Genomic DNA, 11,123 nt, shown 5'->3' on the forward strand with positions numbered 1-11,123 from the left:
CAACAATTTTCAGAGATACCTACTATAATCTTCAATAACCTTATAGGGTACCCTAAGAAATGAGTCAGATATCTTTAACACAGTATAGCAATGTAGTTTTTAGTAGCCATGATATACAATGTTAACATCATTAATTAGTACATCATGTTTTTTTTTCATGTTTAGGCCATTAAACGTTTATCAGAACATGGATAGCCATCTTCATTATTCTAAAATTTGTTCATCAATAACCTGCTCCAAAATTTATTGTTAAGTTCTGAAGATAGAATGTGAAGGTACCTTAACCCACCTTCAGACAAGATGATCATATAGTTCGTCTCATTAATCACAGAGGATTAGACTTCTTAATCCTTCTACAACCCAGAAAGCAAACAGAGGCAGTGAGATATCAGAAAAGTGAACCATTTGGAGGTGGGGAAGGAGAAGGAAAAAAGATCATCTACATCACTTTGCAAATTCCTAATGTTTTAAGGATATTCAGGTTAAACAAAGATGATGATGTCCTCGGAAAGAAAAGCAAGTAATAGTATGATAATAATGTGCCAATCTTGTTCATACGGTCAATGTTTTGAGAAAAGGAATACTAATGAGCAAAAAGTAAACTTTTGATGATAACATTTCATACTTTGTAAATAGAATTGCAAACATTTCACTGGACCTTCTTAATGATTATAAAGTTTAGAACATACATTCCCAGAGCTCCAATCATACACAGTCAGATGTTGCCTCTCAATTTTTGAAAGAACACTCATAAAAACAATAATTCATGAAAATGAGCTCAAAATTTGTTAAGCCAGCTTATGGTATTCTTGACAAATGTTTTACAGGGGACTCTATGGTCATGTTAATAAACAAAATGCTTTTTTTTTTCTTTTTTGTAAAAGTTGAGAAATGAAGTAAATAAAGACAATAGTCTGCCATAAGAACTATATGGCAGGATTCAGAAATTCCCTCAATATCAATTAATAGTTAAAATAGTTGCTCAGGAAACCAATGTCATTCAATAAGATTAGTCATGGTACTACAACTTCTAAGGTAACACATAATTTGTAAAAGTTCATTTATAGTTTTGATAATTTTTAATATATTAACATAAGTTTCTTGTTTAGTCATGACCTTGTCACCTAATAAGTTTAGATTTTGATACTGTTACATCTCTTGGGAGTTGAATTGTATTTGATTGCCCAAATATGGAGAGAGAACAATCAGTTGACCAACTTTGAGGACATCAATTTGTGCTTCTTTTTCTTTATATATACACTCAGGTACAAATGCTTTCAATATCAAAATCTCTGCATATAACTCCAGATATTTAGTAAAGAAATGGTCTTAGATATAAGTTCTCATTAATTTCTTCAGTGATCTTGTGATTTATGGCACCAGTCAATCATTCTCTTTGTAGCATGTAGGGACTACTATATATGAATAATATAAAGCAACCTGTGTACCTGAACCTTCAGAATTATGGCCTCAATACTACTGAAGCAAGTTCCATTCAGGACCTGTAAGTTCGTTAATTTAGTCCTTCAACAATCATATAGAACTATTCAAGCACTTGGATGAATTTCCTGTGCAATGGTCAAATCTCACATCTACAAAAGCCTTGTCTGAGTTCACTGTATCAATGGTTCAGCATACAAGAATGCATGAAAACCAATACGAGCTAGCAGTATTGTTACAAATTATTTCTTTGCCATAAGTATCATCAAACATTTAAACCTCAAAAGAGTTAGAAACTGTCAACAATGAGTAGTTGAATGCCATTGACTGTGACTCCATGTGTTGAACTCAAAATTGAATTCAGAGTAGATTCAAGGCCATACATACATTTCTATATTTAAGAGATGAGGAATTATTTACATTATTTACATTTGACGGATATTTGTCCTCATCTTGTTTGTTGTTAACACAACGTTTCAGCTGATATACCCTCCAGCCTTCGTCAGGTGTCTTGGGGAAATTTTGAACCTGGGTTCTCATTCCTAACGATGCTACTATTATTATATTATTATTATTATTACTATCATTAATCAGGTCGCTGCCGTGAATCGAACTCGGAATCTTGGGGTTAGTAGCCCGCGCTCTTAACCACTAGTAATAATAATAATAATATAATAATAGTAACATCGTTAGGAATGAGAACCCAGGTTCAAAATTTCCCCAAGACACCTGACGAAGGCTGGAGGGTATATCAGCCAAAACGTTGTGTTAACAACAAACAAGATGAGGAAAAATATCCATCAAATGTAAATAATGTAAATAATGTAGATTCAAGGCCAGTCTTGTTAAGACAGTGATACAAAAGAATAAAAGACAGAAAATTTGGACAGCCTCTCTATAAAGATCTTCAGATTGGATTATCTGCACCATAAAAAGAGTAAATGCAGTCATTGACAAGAACAATCACTTTTTGAGCAGCTCTATATATAATAGGTCTTAGTACTCATACATATTACATTTGATTTAAGAAATTATCTAGTCTGTATAAGAATACCACTTAGTCAATATCCTATTGGACACAAGAGCGAAACTGTTGAAAAAAAATAAATTAGATAATTCAAGGTATCAACAAGCATAGAAAAACCACTTTAGTCAATTATATCATCAAAGATAAAGCAGCTGCTATGATTGAATTCCAGAGGCATCTGAAGACTGCCAGCATGATCCAAAGAATTCTATGAACAATGTCAAAGAAATATATTCGGCTGCTCAAGAAAACAGCTCAACACTTCTTAATACTTTTTTTTTACACCTGCCTCACTAAGATAGTTTCATTAGCAGTGTTTAAACTTGGCTTAAATGTAACGAGATTATATAACCACACTAAATCGTTTTGATGCTTACCCACCTGATACAGACTTCTAATTTAATTCTTTTGGTATCAACCTGCCTGAGGCCACTCCTGGTTCTATGGTACAAACTTTTGTTTTAAAATGTTCTAAATTAAAACCTTCTGTTAAAATTTTATGTGAATTTCTATTCCAGATACCAGTTTAATAATGACCAAGTTATTTTTCCAAGTTCATCATTTTCATAGCTAATAGAAACAAAGGCAGTTTATTTCAACAGAAATATGACAAAGGGATAAAGGGATCTAAATTAAAACCTTCCATTAAAATTCCATATTAAGGGCTAAACATCAGCTCAATCATCAAAGTTATTTTACTAAATTCTTTGTTATTTTCAAAACTAATTGACTTAAAAGCAGTGTATTTTAACAGGAATATAGTAAAGAAAGGGTTTTTTCACCAAATTATAAGCATCACAAAGCTATCACTAAGTACTCCTTGAACAGTTTCTCGTTCATATGTTGGCATTCCATCGCTTACAACGTCGAGGGTTCCAGTTGATCCGATCAACGGAACAGCCTGCTCGTGAAATTAACGTGCAAGTGGCTGAGCACTCCAGACACGTGTACCCTTAACGTAGTTCTCGGGGATATTCAGCGCGACACGGTGTGACAAGGCTGGCCCTTTGAATTACAGGCACAACAGAAAGTAAGATTGAGAGAAAGTTGTGGTGAAAGAGCACAGCAGGGTTCGCCACCATCCCCTGCCGGAGCTTCGTGGAGTTTTAGGTGTTTTCTCTCAATAAACACTCACAACGCCCAGTCTGGGAATTGAAACTGCGATCCTATGACCGCGAGTCCGCTGCCCTAACCACTGGGCCATTGCGCCTCCACTCTCATTCATAACACAATTGGTTAACAACAGAGCATCATGTCAGAACTGGATGAAGAAACAAACAAAGCTACCTAGTGCATTTGTGGCTATAATGGTGTGTTCAAGAAGCTACCATAGAACTGTATACTGTGAACAGTTTTCTTCCCACTCAAGTTGAATAAGAATTCTTTGATACGGAACATCGGAGGGAACATAAAAGAGAAATAACTAATGCAATGAAAGGATATATTTTTTTTTAAATAATTAAAGAGGCAGCACTTCATCATGAAATTTCATACAAACTCCTTGTGATAATAATGAAACTTTTACGGACATTGAACAAATGACAGTACATAATTTGACTTCTTTTCGGAACCATGTATAAAAGATGTGCTAGAAATGATGGCTGATTTAAGAAGTGACACAAAACACCACTGTAAAAAACTCTGAAAAGTTCAATGGAATCACAAGAAAAAGCAGAAATAATTTTTTTCACCGGCACAGAATGTAGCTCCCACAAGTCAATAAGATCTATCATAATAAATTGAATAATTTTCTTACAAATCAAGGGAATAGATGCCCAAGGGTTTCCTAACATGAACATTTTCTAGTAAAGAATACAAAGACATAACTTGTGGTAGTATATTCAATATTTAAGAACAAATCAATCAGACAGTGAGGCAGAATCACTTTCTGATTTACAGACTAATGAATCTTGTTCAGACGTAACTTTTCACAACAAAAGGCAACTTAACATTTTCAGTATAAACTAAAGATGGGGAATATGGCAAGCCACAACAGTATTGGATAAAATACCTGGTGTATTTTGGCACTCTGTGCTCTAAGTTGAAATCCCATTGTGACCAACATTGCTCTTCATTCCTTTGGGGTCTATTTCTTTGCTTTCTCTCTCTTTCTCTTTGAATCAACTGTATGAAGTATCATAGAAAGGAGAATCCACATCAAAGACCCTCTAATCCTTTCACTACCACCTTGGTTACACAAAAAATATATACTTGTCTGATAATATATACACCCTTATCTTTAAGCCTTTATCTAGTGCCAAGACTGTTTCTCAAAAGGATCCTCTCAAAGGTGAGTCTTATCACTAAATATCAACTAATACATAACTAACGGTTGATAAATATTCCTAGCAGAAGAGGTTGGATACTCTCTGGACTTTTTCACATGTCTGTCGAAACAATCCTGCCACTTCAAACTTCTGTCTTATACCGAGAAATGATCTATCCAAGAGTACTATACTTAAGATTGTAGGTTTCAAAACAATGAGCATAATTCATAGATCAATCCCTTAAATCAGTAAACTACATCCATCAATTTGCTGGTTTTGATTTATTTATGCATTAAAGTTTCCTCTCTACATCTGTCCTGATGTATTCAAAGCTGGTTCGCAACCTCAAACGAAATCTGAAATCAATTCAATGACTTGTGATTTTTTGCAGTTTCTGTAAGGACACAAGTATCACTAGCCAAGTGCAAGGCATTATTCAAGACAATATTTTCTGATTTCTACAACTGTGATTAAAAGAGGAAAATTGTAGAAAGTTTATCTTAAAAGAAATAAATCTTTTTTATAGGCCTAAAATTTTAGGGGAGGAGGATAGCTTATTACATCAACCCTCTCAGCGCTCAACTTTACTAGAGGCACAAGGCCTGGAATTTGAGGGGAGGGGGTAGTTGATCACATCGACCCAAGTACATGATTTGTACTGAATTTACCAACCCTGAAAGGATAAAAGACAAAATCGACTTCGGCGGAATTTCAACTCAGAACATAGTGAAATACTAGTAAGCATTTTGCTTAGCGTGCTAATGATTCAGCTGGTTCAATGCCTTAATAATAATAATTCTTTCTATTATAAAAGCATGAAGCCAAAAATTTTGCAGGAGGGGGCTAGTCAATTACATCAATACTAGTGCTCAACTGGTACTTATTTTATCAACCCTGAAAGAATGAAAGGCAAAGCTGACCTTGGTGGAATTTGAAAAGGATTAAAAAAAAAAAAATCAAGAAAATTACTAAGATTCTCTACCCAAGGGAATTTGCTTAGACTCAAGTTCTCTCTTTCAACTTCATCTATAATCCATCTATCTCATCGTTCTTTTAATGCAAGATAATCCCATCAACAACTCAGCAGAAGGACAAGGTGTACATCACTAGAAAACTAAACAGTTTATAGCACAAACTGTGATGTCTGGAAGAAAAGAATCCTTAGGTAGAAGCACAAAGATTGAGTTAAGTCAGGCCCACTTGTGTGGCATAGCAACTTCTAGGAATGCATTCCCTTATACCAAAAGATTAAAATAACAATAAAAAGAAGACAATGAGCTGTGATTAAAACAAATCATTAGCATAGCAACAAGACAATTTGTAAGTTAACCTCAAAGAATTGTCTAATTCGCATAAGACTTTGATTCAATTACTAAATTATTTGGCACACACAACATATGTATATACACATATATAAATGCTCACACTCATACACACACACATGTATACAAGTGATTCCTGCGGTTGTTTTTCCTTGCATACACAGCTTACAAAGCATCATTAGTTCAGAAGGTTGTGTTGTTATAATTTTTATACAAATATGTTTATCAACATATATTTATATCATATGTGTATATACATATAAATACAAATGTGCATACACATACATATCAGGTGTTTATAAAATAACTTATATTTTTATTGGCTAATAATCTTAATCACTTAATCGTGTTAACCATTTTGAAACAGCTGTTTAATAAGCAAAAAGCATGTATGTATGTATGTATATAGATAGGTATTATATATAAAAGCAATTTAACATTATATTGAAGGATCACTCAATACTATTTAGTAAAATAAATATTAATTTTTACAAGGAAAGAGTTGACAGTGACTTCAAAGTTTCAGCTTATGAGCTGTCATCAAACAGTCTGATGACAGCTAGTAAATAAATTATTTTAACATATTCATATTCTAAGACTATGTCCTAAATCAAAAGTCCCTAACCGCATTTTATAAATTCAATTAATTTCATGAATATGAAAAAGATATCAAGAAAACATGAGGCTGGTTCCAATGAAAAAAAAATGACACATGATAATTGCTAACACAGCACAATGACTCAAACTTTTGGATAGTGATATAATCAATTATAGCTACCCTTCCTTCTTATTTTTCTGTAAATTCATAATTATTTTTCTTTGACCCCAGGAAGAATTTGAACTCAGACTCTAAAAGATCATAACTTCTGAAAGCCATTCTGTTCATTGCCCTAGCAGTTCTGTCAGTCCATTCCTCTCAATGATAATAATAATAATAATAATGGTTTCAAATTTTGGCAAATGGCCAGTAATTTTAGGGGACAGGGTAAGTCAATTACACTGACCCCAATGCTGAACTGGTATTTATTTTATCAACTCTGAAAGGATGAAAGGCAAAGTCAACCTCGGCAGAATTTGAACTCAGAAAGTAAAGCCATATGAAATGCTGCCAAGTATTTTGTCTGGCATGCTAACAATTCTACAAGCTCACTACCTTTAAATAATAATTCTTTCACTATAGGTATAAAGCCTGAAATTTTAGGAGAGCAGGTAAGTCAATTGCCTTGATCTAAGCACTCAACTGGAACTTATTTTATCACCTTCAAAAGGATGAAGGTGAAAGTTCACCTTGATGGAATTTGAACTCAGAACATAAAGAGCCAGAAAAAATGACAAGCATTTGGTCCAATGTTCTACAAGCTCACCACAACAAACAGCAATAATAATAATAATAATAATAATAATAATAATAATAATAATAATAATAATAATAATAATAATAATAATAATAATAATAATATGCCAAGCATTTCGTCCAATGTTCTACAAGCTCGCCACAACAGCAATAATAATAATTGTAACAATAACAATAATTTCTAATACTGGAACAAGACCAGAAATTTGAAGAGAGAGACCAGCTGATTATATTGACTTCGATACTCAATTAATCAATATTATAAAACAAAAATTCACAGCTCCATTTTTTTGTTTGGATATGTGTGCATGTTTGCTGATTTATCTCTTTCTGCCATGCTATAGGAATGTGGAAGAGAAAGCAAAAGCTATACTGAGAGAAGTACTAAGAATTATAAAAAGAGGTGAATTAATAGATAAATAGATGTGGGAGATTGAGAAAGAAAGAGAAACAGACAACAGTCAAGTAAAACAGGCAGTTAAATATAGGAAAGGATGAAAGAAAGAAGTGAAGGAAGAGATAGAACACGTAAGAAAGGAAAGGCGACAAGAAAAGAAAGGAGAAATATAAGAAACACAAAAGAAACAGAAGCTCAAAGTAAAAAGAACTGAAAAAAGACAAACAAACTCAAGAAGAAAATAGAGCAAGATATGAAATAAAGATTAGGCTGTGTGGTAAGTAGCTTGCTTACCAACCACATGGTTCCGAGTTCAGTCCTACTGCGTGGCACCTTGGCCAAGTGTCTTCTACTATAGCCTCGGGCCGACCAAAGCCTTGAGTGGATTTGGTAGACGTAAACTGAAAGAAGCCTGTCGTATATATGTAAATGTATATATATATATATGTGTGTTTGTGTGTCTGTGTTTGTCCCCCCACCCCACCCCCAACATCGCTTGACAACTGATGCTGGTGTGTTTACGTCCCCGTAACTTAGCGGTTCGGCAAAAAGAGACCAATAGAATAAGTACTAGGCTTACAAAGAATAAGTCCTGGGATCAATTTGCTTGACTAAAGGCGGTGCTCCAGCATGGCCGCAGTCAAAATGACTGAAACAAGTAAAAGAGTAATTACTGAAAGATACTATGATAATAACAATAATCTGCATAATTTTGACGGGTACTATGATAGTAATAAATAAACTCCATTTTTGACAGGTCTTATGGTAGTAATAAATAAATGTAATCGTTTTTGACAGGTACTATAGTAATGATAAAAAATAAACCCAGGTACTATGATAGTAATAAAAACCCCATTATTTTAACAGGTACTATTAGTAGTAAATAGGCTATCATTTTTTAACAGATATTATGGTAATAAGAAAACAGAAAGACACATTTCATATATTAAAGTAAAAAGAAAAAAATAGAAAGAGAAAGTGTAACAAAGAGACAGAGTGTCTAAAATAGTGAAAAAAGGCAACTGAAAAAACGAATTATTGATGCGGAGTGGAATAACTAATCACAGTAAACAGTAATATCAGCAATGCAGGGGATGGGGAGAGAAAGTTTTGTCCCTGTTTATAAAGATACTTGAAGGCAATTAAAACAGCTTAACCCTTTTGATACCAACCCGCCTGAAACCGCTCTGTAGTACAAATGTCTTGTTTTCAAAAGTTCTGAGTTAAAATCTTCCACCAAACCTTAGTCACAATTTATGTTCCTAACACTAGCTTAATGATAATGAAGTTATTTTACTAAATTCTTTGTTATATTTAAAATTAATTGAAAGAAACAAAGAGCATCTCAAAAGAAATACAGTAACAAAAGGGTTAATGAATGATATTTTAGTTTGAGATATCAATGACTAAATATTCACACAGCAACTTGAAACAGAAATCTCCATCCCATTTCTGTTGCTATGAGCATTCCTTTTGCAGCATCTTTACTTGCCTGAATGAGCATTGTTTTCTAGAGAATTTGAATGAAACACTTGTTGGTTAATCTTCCAGGATTTTTGCTATTGTGTTTCTACTTCATATACCACACATATTCTTTTTGGATGTGTATTTTAACCAGAATGAATGGCTAGTATACCACTAGACTCCTATTCCTATTCATAATATTTCTGCTAATGTATGATGTCACAAATAAGGCTAAATGTTGAACCAATGAAGATGCAGAAGAAAGATTAAAATTAAGGGAGAGATTGAATTACTGAAGACACAGAGGAGAGTTTAAGATCTCTTGAAAAGAATATACTTTCAATGGATTCAAACTAATGTTCCAAACATAAGAATAGACTTGTCCTAAACCCAACACGGCAGACAAATAATACACACATGAAACATTCATTATTTTCAATAGCAGAGTTGCATCATTTCATAACACTTACTCTAAAACAACTTTGAGGTTATAACTCCAAAAGTTTTAGCTCATTAACACTTCAATTTGATCAAATGCAACACCATCTTGAAAGTAGCAAAAATTCATAAGATATAATATGCAAATTTGTAGTATTAAATTCCTACAATATGCAAATTAGGTAAAGCGGCCGCCAAATACACAAAGATTGAAATGCACACTTCTTTTATTATCTTGCCAGTCGATTTTGTAATTTCTTGCAGAAAAAGAAGTTTTATTCTGAGATGTCAATGAACCATGCAATATCTTTAATTCAACAACTTAAAAGAGTGGAATGAAGTATTATTGACATAAATTTAAGACTTAAAGACTGATACTAGGAGAAAACAATTTTTTCTGTTTTCTAAATCAATTTAACCCTTTTGATTCCAACCCAACTAAGATTGTTCTTGGTTCTGTAACACTATCTTTCTGTTTAAAAGTGACCTAAATTAAAACCTGTTAAAATTTCATGCTGATTTGTTCCAAACACTTGCTTAATAACGACAAAGTTATTTTACTGAATTCTTCATTGCTTCTAAAATTAACCGAAACAAGGTCAGTGTATTTCAACAGAAATATAATAGCAAAAGGGTTAACAATAATATATGCATTGCAAATGACCAAAATTATATTTTACCATGATTCAAATTATACAGATAACAATTCAACAAAAATTATTTTGCAAAACACTTTCAGCAAATTCCTCCTCCTTAGAGATAACACTGAACCACGGAATGACTATATATATATAAAAAAAAAACAATTTCCAGATTTAGTTATTCTGCAACTTTTGTTCTGGGCAGTATTTAACCCTTTAGCATTTAAACCAGACATATCTGGCTCAAATATTCTAACTGTTTTATGTTAAAACTGGACCTATCCAACCTCTTAAGCCTACCTGACAATTCTGTTCTAAAAATAATCAAAAGCATCATCCAAACCTCAAAGCTACAAGATAGTGCATGACTAATTCAAAACCAACGTCAATAAATAATCATTAGATTAGACAGAGCAAACTAAATGCTAAACGGTTAAAAGGCAATGTCTAGAAAATAACCCACCTAACGAGATCTAAAGTAGGTCATTATCAAAATAGTTTCTATCTGCCTGAGGGTGTCCATTTTACAGAGGATTTTCTTGTAATGTAATAGGCTGCAAATAAGAGAATGAGCATTATAAATTCCAAACAGTTATGAATGTATGTAAATCCCATTTATTGCTCTATTTTCCCAGTGGGGCTCCCTTCTAGGATTTATTTTTCTGCTGGAGTAAATCACTTTTGGGAAGTAGAAGTTATTTTATAAACACCTATCAATCTTATACACACAAACATTTTATATATATATATATATATATATATATATATATATA

Source organism: Octopus bimaculoides, chromosome 4 (assembly GCF_001194135.2).
Source record: "Octopus bimaculoides isolate UCB-OBI-ISO-001 chromosome 4, ASM119413v2, whole genome shotgun sequence".
NCBI lineage: Eukaryota > Metazoa > Mollusca > Cephalopoda > Octopoda > Octopodidae > Octopus > Octopus bimaculoides.